This window comes from Suricata suricatta, chromosome 12 (genome assembly GCF_006229205.1).
Source record: "Suricata suricatta isolate VVHF042 chromosome 12, meerkat_22Aug2017_6uvM2_HiC, whole genome shotgun sequence".
NCBI lineage: Eukaryota > Metazoa > Chordata > Mammalia > Carnivora > Herpestidae > Suricata > Suricata suricatta.
In genome coordinates, this window is record NC_043711.1 from 86,055,191 (window position 1) to 86,063,213 (window position 8,023).

Genomic DNA, 8,023 nt, shown 5'->3' on the forward strand with positions numbered 1-8,023 from the left:
TTTCTCCACATCCTCGCCGGCATCTATAGTCTTTTGATTTGCTCATTTTAGCGACTCTGACCCATGTGAGGTGGTATCTCAGTGTGGTTTTGATTTGAATTTCCCTGATGATAAGTGACGCTGAGCATCATTTCATGTGCCTGTTGGCCATCTGGATGTCCTCTTTGGAGAAGTGTCTGTTCAGATCTTCTGCCCATTTCTTCACTGGATCATTCATTTTTCATGTATGGAGTTTAGTGAGCTCCTTGTATATTTTGGATACTAGCCCTTTATCTGATATGCCATTTTTTAAATGTTTATTTGTTTGTTTGTTTATTTATTTATTTATTTATTTATTTTGAGAGAGAGAGAGAGCACATGCATGAGAGAGACAGCATGGAAGAGAGGCAGAGGGAGACAGGCAGAGAGAGAGAGAGGGAGAGAATCCTAAGCAGCTTCCATGTTGCCAACACAGAGCCTGACGCAGGGCTCGATCCCTGAAATTCACAAAGATCCACGAGATCATGACCTGAGCTGAAATCAAGGGTCTGATGCTTACGTGACTGAGCCACCCCAGTGCCCTGATGGGGATTTTAAAGCACCTCCTGTGACTACACTCAAGGACGTATGGAAAACACACTCATGGTGTATGAACACATGGGACATCTCCGCAAAAGCTTTTAAAAAGAACCAAATGGAAATCAAGAGCTGAAAACTCACAGTATCTGAAATCTTAACATTCACTGGATGGATTTAACAGCAGACTGAAAATGGTAGGGAGGGGTGCCTGAGTGGCTTAGTCAGTTAAGCATCTACTTTGACTCAGGTCATGATCTCATGATCTGTGGGTTCAAGCCCCACTTTGGGCTCTGTGCTGACAGCTCAGAGCCTGGAGCCTGCTGCAGATTCTGTATCTCTTTCTCTCTCTGCCCCTCCCCTGCTTGCTCGCTCTCTCTCTCTCTCTCTCTCAAAAATAAATAAACATTTAAAAAATATTTTAAAGAGAAGAAAAGAAAATGGTAGGGAAAGAAAAAAAAAGGGTAAGCAACCTCAGGAAAAAGTATCCAATCTGAAGAACAGAGAGAGAAAAAATGGGGGGGAGGGGCAGGGACAATGAAGTGAGCCTCAAGAACTAATATAATGACATCAAAAGACTCAATGTGCATGTAATTGTAGGTCTAGAAAGAGAAAAGAGAGTGAATAAAGACAAACAAAAATTTTTAATAATAACCATAATTCAGAAGTGTCTCATATTTCATGAAAAATAAAAAATTGCAGGTTAAAGAAGTTCAACTAACCCTAGCAGGATAAATACAAAGAAAACCACACTCAGCTACACCATAATACAACTGTTAAAAACAAAGAGTAGGAGAAAGTTTTGACAGAAGTCACCAAAAAACACCATAATAGGGGCACAGTGATTTGAGGGATCCGTGACTCACCAGCAATGATGGAAGCCGTGAAACAGCCTCCATCTATAACATCTTGAGGGTTTTGAAAAGAACAACTGGGTTCTATATCTAGCAAAATACCCTTCAGGAGTGATGCTGCCACAAATTAAGGACTGAAGAGGTCACTGGTGCTCACAGGTAGAGCATGGTGATGGCGGCACAGGGTGGGGCCCATGGGCATGGAGTCACCCAAGAAGGCCACCCCAAGAGGGGACGCTGCAAGCTGGAACCCGACAGCTGAGTAGCAGCCAGCCTTGGGACAAGGCTCCCATGACACCTGTGCTCTAGCACGTGCTGACAGGTGCACCATGAATTTGTATGGGACAAGCAAAGGGAATAATATATGGATGAAATGAGTGTGAAAGGCATCAGACTTTGTCTTGACACTTCTAGAGTCAAGAGTCCTGGGGCCAATGTGCAGAATTTGTAGGCAAACAGGAAAGAGTTCTCAGTTAGCATTCTGTTCGTAGAAAAGTGTGATGGCTGAAAATTCCCAGGGTGTAGAGCGAACTGGTCACAGAAGCAACAGAGACTCTAGGAGATGCTAGGGGAGACAGTGCCGGCATAAAACCTCACCCACCCATCCTCAGCCTGTCAGCCTACCTTGGCTGGTCCCCCTCAATATGCCAAGGTGGCTGCCACAGCTCCAGGTATCACACACTTCCATGACAACCTCCAACAGCAGCAGGCTATGTCTCCCCACACAGCTTATATGTTGTCAGTTAGGAAACCTTCATGAGGGGATTTCTATACCTATTGGTGGCCAGGATTGGATCACATACCTTTTCTAAACTAATCACTGGCAAAGGAACCATACTGACTGCCTTAGACAACTCAGAATTTACTAGAATCACATGGAGGAGGAGTAGACATAATAAAAACCCAGGTTTAGGCAACCACTTGGTGTTCCTACATAATGTTTCTTCATCTTGCTCACTTGAGTGTGAGAGATGAACAGTCAAGGTCTTAAGTTTATCAGTCTCCATTCATTCATTCATTCATTCATTCCTTCATCAAATATGTATGGAGTGCCTACTACGGGTCTAATAGTGTGTTGGAAGGAAGGTATGCAGTGTTAATACAAGAAAGACTGTCTTTACACACAGTATATGTATTTTAGCATGTGGTTTTGACAGTAAAGAACCAAATGTTTTAGAGGGGAAAAAGTGATTTAAAAAAAAAAAAAAGGCAGGCCATGTGAACAGGAAGTAGTTCTGAGATAGGCCACAAATGAGCAGCGGGTTCCGGCTCCTGGCACATGTTTCAGGGGCAAAGCCCCCAACCTCTCCCTAGAGGAAACAAACTGATGTGAGCGAGTTCAACTTGTTAGAAGGAAATGTAGCACCAATTTGGCAAAACTTGCAAATGCAAATATCCCACCAGCCAGTGTGTGTGCTTCCAAGAATTCCCACAGACATACGCATGGATACATTTGCACAACGATGTCATTTGCGGGGAAGTTTGCCCCGGCAAGAACAGAACTAATCCAGATGTCCGTCAAGAGGAGGCAGGTCAAACAAACTGTGAATCTGTAATCACCCTGCCCTCATTAAGATAGATGAACCAGCTCTGTGTGTGCTGTGTGAAGCTATCTCCAAGATCTATTAAGTGCAGAAAGTAAGATGGAGAGAATTTGGGTTACGACGTGTGCTTTTGCATCACCAAGTACATCTGCAAGGAAGAGAAATACACCGCCTCTGGGGCAGAAAGCTGGAAGACCGGGGACAGGTAGAAGGAAGAGTTACTGTCACCCTTTTATATCATGTGTTGCCTTTTTACCGTGTATCGATATTGCCTGTAGAGATGTTTTGCAATCAGGTAAACTAGGGCTTCAGGCCAGTCCTGGAAGAAGCTGAGGGATGGAATTGAGCCCAGATAAAGGACCAGTGACAGATGCAATGCCCCCTCCTGCAGCTTAAGGTCTATACAGGCCTGGGGTGGACCTAAGAGAGAGGTCAAGTGGTCCCACTGAGGAAGAGAAGAAATATGCCATGCCTAGGCCACCCATGGGTGTTCACAGGTAGGCACACCCTCTCTGTCCTTGGAAGAAGAGGCTTTTGGGAGGGAGGCCGTGAGGAGGCCAATCCCAGAGGAGGGAACGCTGGGTGAGAAGGTGCAGGAGGCCCTGGGGGTCTGATGAAGAGGGCAGTGTCTGCAAAAAATGTCCCAAAGCCATGTTTTCAGCACAGAGTTTTTGCAGGGCTTTAAGCCTGGAGCTCTGACACATGAACTCCCAATCTCCTGGCTCTGACCTCGAGTTGCAGCCAAAGGAGAAATGAAAGCCACAATTAGGCACTTTTCTCTGCTGCCAATTTCACATCTCTGGCAAGAATGAGATGTCTCAGGAGGTCAGCTCAAGGGATGGTCCCCAGGGCATATGACCTCACTGCCTAGGGTACCAGACACTCTATTTAATCCCCACAAAACTCCTACAAGGTGGGCAGCATTAGGCCCCTCTCGGGGACGGGATACAGGCTTATGGAGGAAGAGTCGTGTGGGACCTTGACTCAGATCTCAGCATTGCTGAGACTTTAACTGCTATCCTCACTCCATACAGACGATGGGACACTGTTATGAGTTGGATTGCGCCCCCTGCCAAACTCATACGCAGAAATCGTAGCCCCCAGTGTCTCCAAATGTGATGCTGTTTGGAAACAGGGCCATTGCAGAGGGAATAAGTTAGGATGGGTTAGTAGGGTGGGCATCTCATCCAGTCTGACTGGCGTCCTCATGAAAGAGAAAGTTGGAGACAGATGCACACAGGGAGAACACCACGCAATGCTGAGGGCAGATTTCGGGGTGACACATTTATAAGCCACAGAATGCCAAAGGTTGGCAGAGCCACAGGGAGCGAGGGGCAGGCACTGGAGCAGATTCTCCCTCGTGGCCGTGAGGAGGACCCCGCGCCACTGATATCCCAACTTCAGACACCGTGGCCCCGGAACTGTGAGAAAATAAACTTCTGCTATTTAATCCTCTCGGTTGCTCACGTGGTCAGAGGAGCCCTAGCAGTACTACGGGTAATAGGATCTGTCTCCCAAATCATTCCAGAGCCCAACCGCGTGGGCACCTTTAACCAAGACCTTCTACATCCTCCCGCTGCTGCTGGGCCTCTGGGCAGAACCGAACCCCCACCTGGCCAGGCTCCTGGTTAAACTGCTCCCGGGAGGTTGTAAACAAAGCCCCCTACTATCCCTTCTCTGTCCGATCTGATCGGAGAGAGGAGAAGACTGTTGACCATCCCCCTAAACAAAGCTGAGACAAAAGGGCCCCCAGGAGAACCACTCCTAGAAATGTTGGCTCAGTAACAAGCCAACGAAGAAGAGGCAAGACTCTGTCCCTGAAGTCCCATCCCTGGCCACAGGCCTCAGAGTGAGGACATGAAATCGGGGGCCACACATAAAGAACTATTCTCCCAAGGGTTGATTCTTGCCTGGAGCAGCTGCTTGGAATTGAGTCTCACTAACAGGACCCAACGGGGCCTCCATTTACCTACCAAGAGCTGACAGATATCAGGTTGGGGCGGTGCTGATGAGGCTCAGGGACGGGGACAGTCACCTCACTGCCACTGAGGTAAACACAAAGGACATTCAGTTCCCCCAGGTGGCCCCCTCTCCTTCTTACAGGTCAGAGCAGGGAAGGGAGGGTGCAGGAAAGAGAAAGCCAGCCCTCCGTGCACACACGTACAAGCATATCCATGCAAGCACACACACACACGTTCGTGTACAAACACACGGGTGTGGACATGCACACACATGCACACGCACATACACGCTCGCTCACTCCAAGCCACGAGAGGCTCCGGAAGTCTGCACGGAGCTGAGGGCAAACATCAAGCAGTAGAATATGAGATGCAGGTTTACCTGGACGGGACCAAGTCTTAAATCGACCGTGACAGAAAGCTTTGAATCAGGACTGAGGTGTCGCGAAAGGGCAAAAGGGGAATTTAACACAACATGGGGATTGTCAATTACAGGAAAATGAAAACTCTTCCACGTTCATACCTGAACAAGGTCCTTTCAGAGGAGATTCTGCCCGTGTTTGTGCCTCATCCTCCCTCACTTTCTCTTCCATCTCCAGCCCCACACCCTTTGCTTTCCCACAATTCCTTGTGCTTTCTGGATCCCACAGTGCTGCCTCAGGCTTCTGTGCTCTGGCTGGTGTCGTTCCCGGTGTTCAGGTTCCCCTTCCCCTCTGTGGCTGTCTGCCAAACTCCTGTAAGTACTACTTCAAAACTCAAACCAAGTCTCCTGTCTTGATTGCTCCCTCTCGGGGCTCCCACAGGCCCCTAGGGTAGAAGGTGTCACAGCACTTCGAGGTCTCCTGACAGTTAACTGCAGTGGGACTCCATGTCGATTTGACTGGAAGGAGATAGGAGCTGGGAAGACGCAAAAGAGGGTTCAGAGCCAGGCTGCTCACTGTACATCTTGTTATATTGACTGACTGTTGAGCCGTGTGAATGTATTTCTTATTTGAAGAAAATTAAAAATACGATACAACACAATAAAAGGATTGATCGTGCAGCTGTGCGGAGCACTGCTCTACAATAAAAAGGAATGAATTATTGACGCAGAAAATAACACGGATTAATCTCAAAAACAGAACACTCCATGAAAGAGGCCAGTGAGCACAGTCAGTATGCATATGGTATGGTTCCACTCACAGAAAGCTCTAGAACAGACAAAAGGAATGGATGGCAACAGAAAGCAGGTCAGCGGTTTTCTGGGAAAAGAGGTGGGATCAGAGATGGGCTGGTAAGGAACACGAGGGAAATTCTTGGGGGGATGCAAATGTTATCTTGATTATGATGTGATCACACAGGTGTTTCCCTGCGTTAAAACTCATTGAACCGTACACTTAAAATGTCTGCATTTCACTGCATATGAATTATATCCTAATAAAGTTGATTTAGAAAACATGTAGGCAAGGGACACCTGGGTGGCTCAGCCAGTTAAGCGTCTGACTCTTGATTTCAGCTCCGGTCATGATCTCACGGTTCGTGGATTCGAGCCCTATTACTGGCTGTGCACTGACACCACGGAACCGGCTTGGGGTTCTCTCTCTGCCCCTCCCATGCCTGTGTTCTCTCTCTCTCTCTCCCTCTCTCTTTCTCAAAATAAATAAATATACTTTAAACTTAAACAACAACAACAACAGCAAAAGAAAATCTACAACCGTCTGGAGCCTACAGTTGCAGAATCCACTGGTTGCATGTGTGGCCTGACTTGAGGTCGTCTTGCACGATGGAAGCGGAGAACGCCAGCCAAGCTCAGGTGCAGGCTTAGCTGGCTCAGGCAGCAGAAGCTCCAGTTGGAGAGGTGCACCCGGGCCAAGCTCCGCTGCCACATGGGGTGTTTACATTTCAGTCTGTAGAAAATGGAGAATGAATGGAGGTGTTCATCACGAGAGAGGCATGGCAGGAGGCCTCCTCTGGCAATACTGGGCAGGCGAGCTTTGAAGAGGAAGAGGGTGGAGGTTGTGGCCCCACTTCCGCTACCCTCGGCCAGAAAGAAACCTCAAACAATTTCACAAGCGACTTTCTCCCCATCTCAAGTTGCTAAAAATTGGGCTGCCCGAAAGCCTTGAACCTTCCCCGTCTTCTCTTCCAACTGGCTCAGTTCCTCATCTGGCCCCTAGCTTTATAAGCACCTCAGTTCTGCTGTCAGAAGAGTCTGACTCACCTCTGCCCAGGACGCTGCTGAAGACAGGATGATGGCCAGACCATACTGTGTGGTGGTGGCCCTATTGCTGCTGGCAGAGGTCTCTGGGTTTGAAGAAGGGGCATCTAATCCTGGGTTCGTGGCCAGAATCACCAGAAAAGGCCTGGAGTATGGTAAGGGGGGGGTTGGCCATTCCTCTGATGCCCGGTGTTGCCCACCAGAGTACTGTAGTAACCAGAACAAGGGGTCTCAGGCTGGAGCTCTGCTCCTGCCTGGCTTAGGAACCTTGGCTATGTCCCTCTATGGGCTTCAGTTTCCTCATCTTGAATATCAGGGGCTAAGGATGGAGCTAGACCAGGATTTTCCCCAGGGTGTCAGTGGACTGCCCTAGAATTGCTGGGACACATGTTAAAATACAGATTTCAAAGATCCATCGACTGAAGCTGGGCCCGGGACTCAGCATTGTTAACATAGGGTCTAGGCAAGAGTGAAAAACCCTAAGGTTTGACTACTCTGCAGTAATGGATTCCTCAAAACTCCCATGGTGTTGTGTCATTGCTTCCATGACCTTGTTGAATGAATAAATAACAACTGTCACCTAGCACTTGGAATTCATGATTTAATTGAATTCTCGGTCTTAGGTTGGTATTATTATGACCATTGTACGGATGAAGGGAAGTGAGGCTCAAGGAATTTACGGGACTTGCTTGGGAGCACACCAATAGTAAATGGAAAGTCCTACATTTAGTCCCAGGCCATGTGATTTCAAATCCCAGCCACTGGCTGCTAGGCGTGGCTACCTCCCAGGGAATGAGCTGACTCCCCCTATTTCCCCTCAGCCCACCGCTATGGAATAGCCACCCTGAAGAAGGAGCTGTCCACGATCAAGTTGCCTGATTTCTCAGGAAGCACCAAAGTCAGTTGGATTAAAAG